Here is a 3,971-nt window from a genome sequence, read left to right on the forward strand (position 1 = left end):
AAGATTCCTATGCATAGGAAGCATGTTAGACTTAAATGTGTTTTGAATTTGCCTCTTGATGCTCTCTTTTGCTTCAAATACTATTTCTTGCGAGTGCATCATTAAAACTGCTGAGCCCATCTTAACGGCTATAAAGAAAGAACTTCTTGGGAGATAACCCATGTTTTTACTACAGTATTTTTGTTTTATATTTGTGTCTTGGAAGTTGTTTACTACTGTAGCAACCTCTCCTTATCTTAGTTTTGAGTTTTGTTGCGGAAATTCAATTCGGCTCCCGGGTGCGTATGCTCCCTCTACCAAAAAATCATATTTTGAAATGTCGAAAAATTTGGACAAACAATTCTACATGTACATCTTCATAATATATGAATGTTTGTCAAGTTTCACGAAAAACCAATATTTTTTGTGATCTATGTAAAAAGGAGAAAGTTTATCTTGTGGAAAGCATTATTTTTAGCACTGATTTTTCTCTTTTTTACACACGTCACATGATAAGTCGATTTTTTATGAAACGACTTTGTAAGCGCGTAGCACGTAAAGATGTACGTGCGGATTTTTTGTTTCAATTTTTTTGAAATTTAAAACGTGTGTAAGATGCATTTCAAAATATAGGGAGCATATGCACCCATGTTCCAAAACACCACTCCCGTTTTGTTGTGCCAAGTAAAGTCTTTGATAGTAAAGTAAGTACTAGATTTGGATTACTGCGCAGTTACAGATTTCTTTGCTGTCACGAATCTGGGTCTACCTACCTGTAGGAAGCTCAGAAAATTAAGCCAATTTACGTGCATGATCCTCAGATATGTACGCAACTTTCATTCAATTTGAGCATTTTCCTTTGAGCAAGTCTGGTGGCCTAATAAAATCCATCTTTACGGACTGTTCTGTTTTGACAGATTCTGTCTTTTATTTCGCATTGCCTCTTTTGCTATGTTGGATGAATTTCTTTGATCCATTAATGTCCAGTAGCTTTATGCAATGTCCAGAAGTGTTAAGAATGATTGTGTAACCTCTGAACATGTGAATTTTTATTATGCACTAACCCTCTAATGAGTTGTTTCGAGTTTGGTGTGGAGGAAGTTTTCAAGGATCAAGAGAGGAGTATGATGCAATATGATCAAGGAGAGTGAAAGCTCTAAGCTTGGGGATGCCCCGGTGGTTCACCCCTGCATATATTAAGAAGACTCAAGCGTCTAAGCTTGGGGATGCCCAAGGCATCCCCTTCTTCATCGACAACATTATCAGGTTCCTCCCCGAAACTATATTTTTATTCCGTCACATCTTATGTACTTTGCTTGGAGCGTCTGTTTGTTTTTGTTTTTGTTTTGTTTGAATAAAATGGATCCTAGCATTCACTTTATGGGAGAGAGACACGCTCCGCTGTAGCATATGGACAAATATGTCCTTAGGCTCTACTCATAGTATTCATGGCGAAGTTTCTTCTTCGTTAAATTGTTATATGGTTGGAATTGGAAAATGCTACATGTAGTAACTCTAAAATGTCTTGGATAATTTGATACTTGGCAATTGTTGTGCTCATGTTTAAGCTCTTGCATCATATACTTTGCACCCATTAATGAAGAAATACTTAGAGCTTGCTAATTTGGTTTGCATATTTGGTTTCTCTAGAGTCTAGATAACATCTAGTATTGAGTTTTGAACAACAAGGAAGACGGTATGGAGTCTTATAATGTTTACAATATGTCTTTTATGTGAGTTTTGCTGTACCGTTCATCCTTGTGTTTGTTTCAAATAACCTTGCTAGGCTAAACCTTGTATCGAGAGGGAATACTTCTCATGCATCCAAAATCCTTGAGCCAACCACTATGCCATTCGTGTCCACCATACCTACCTACTACATGGTATTTATCCGCCATTCCAAAGTAAATTGCTTGAGTGCTACCTTTAAAATTCCATCATTCACCTTTGCAATATATAGCTCATGGGACAAATAGCTTAAAAACTATTGTGGTATTGAATATGTACTTATGCACTTTATCTCTTATTAAGTTGCTTGTTGTGCGATAACCATGCTTCGGGGACGCCATCAACTATTCTTTGTTGAATATCATGTGAGTTGCTATGCATGTCCGTCTTGTCTGAAGCAAGAGAGATCTACCACCTTCATGGTTGGAGCATGCATATTGTTAGAGAAGAACTTTGGGCCGCTAACTAAAGCCATGATTCATGGTGGAAGTTTCAGTTTGGACATATATCCTCAATCTCATATGAGAATAATAATTGTTGCCACATGCTTATGCATTAAAGAGGAGTCCATTATCTGTTGTCCATGTTGTCCCGGTATGGATGTCTAAGTTGAGAATAATCAAAAGCGAGAAATCCAAAATGCGAGCTTTCTCCTTAGACCTTTGTACAGAGCGGCATGGAGGTACCCCATTGTGACACTTGGTCAAAACATGTGCATTGCAAAGATCCGGTAGTCCAAGTTAATTAGGACAAGGTGCGGGCACTATTAGTATACTATGCATGAGACTTGCAACTTGTAAGATATAATGTACATAACTCATATGCTTTATTACTACCGTTGACAAAATTGTTTCATGTTTTCAAAATAAAAGCTCTAGCACAAATATAGCAATCGATGCTTTCCTCTTTGAAGGACCATTCTCTTTACTTTTATGTTGAGTCAGTTCACCTATCTCTCTCCACCTCAAGAAGCAAACACTTGTGTGAACTCGTGCATTGATTCCTACATACTTGCATATTGTACTTGTTATATTACTCGTATGTTGACAATTATCCATGAGATATACATGTTACAAGTTGAAAGCAACCGCTGAAACTTAATCTTCCTTTGTGTTGCTTCAATGCCTTTACTTTGATTTATTGCTTTATGAGTTAACTCTTATGCAAGACTTATTAATACTTGTCTTGAAGTACTATTCATGAAAAGTCTTTGCTTTATGATTCACTTGTTTACTCATGTCATTACCATTGTTTTGATCGCTGCATCCACTACATATGTTTACAAATAGTATGATCAAGGTTATGATGGCATATCACTTCAGAAATTATCTTTGTTATCGTTTTACTCCGCTCGGGACGAGCGTAACTAAGCTTGGGGATGCTTGATACGTCTCCGACGTATCGATAATTTCTTATGTTCTATGCCATATTATTGATGATACCTACATGTTTTATGCACACTTTATGTCATATTCGTGCATTTTCCGGAACTAACCTATTAACAAGATGCCGAAGTGCCGGTTCTCGTTTTCGCTGTTTTTGGTTTCAGAAATCCTAGTAACGAAATATTCTCGGAATTGGACGAAACGAAGACCCGTGGGCCTATTTTGCCACGAACCTTCCGGAAGACCGAAGAGCATACGAAGTGGGGCCACGAGGTGGCGACACCACATGGCGGCGCGGCCTAGGAGGGGCCCGCGCCGCCCGTGGTGTGGGCCCCTCGTCGGGCCCCCGACTCGCCCTTCCGCCTACTTAAAGCCTCCGTCGCGAAACCCCGAGGCGAAAAACCACGATACGGAAAACCTTACCGAGACGCCGCCGCCGCCGATCCCATCTCGGGGGATTCGGAGATCTCCTCCGGCACCCTGCCGGAGAGGGGATTCATCTCCCGGGAGGACTCTACACCGCCATGGTCGCCTCCGGAGTGATGAGTGAGTAGTTCACCCCTGGACTATGGGTCCATAGCAGTAGCTAGATGGTTGTCTTCTCCTCATTGTGCTTCATTGTTGGATCTTGTGAGCTGCCTAACATGATCAAGATCATCTATCCGTAATACTCTATGTTGTGTTTGTCGGGATCCGATGGATAGAGAATACCATGTTATGTTAATTATCAAGTTATTACATATGTGTTGTTTATGATCTTGCATGCTCTCTGTTACTAGTAGAGGCTCTGGCCAAGTTTTTGCTTTTAACTCCAAGAGGGAGTATTTATGCTCGATAGTGGGTTCATGCCCGCATTGACACTCGGGACGAGTGACGAAA

The sequence above is a fragment of the Lolium rigidum genome, chromosome 3 (assembly GCF_022539505.1).
Source record: "Lolium rigidum isolate FL_2022 chromosome 3, APGP_CSIRO_Lrig_0.1, whole genome shotgun sequence".
NCBI lineage: Eukaryota > Viridiplantae > Streptophyta > Magnoliopsida > Poales > Poaceae > Lolium > Lolium rigidum.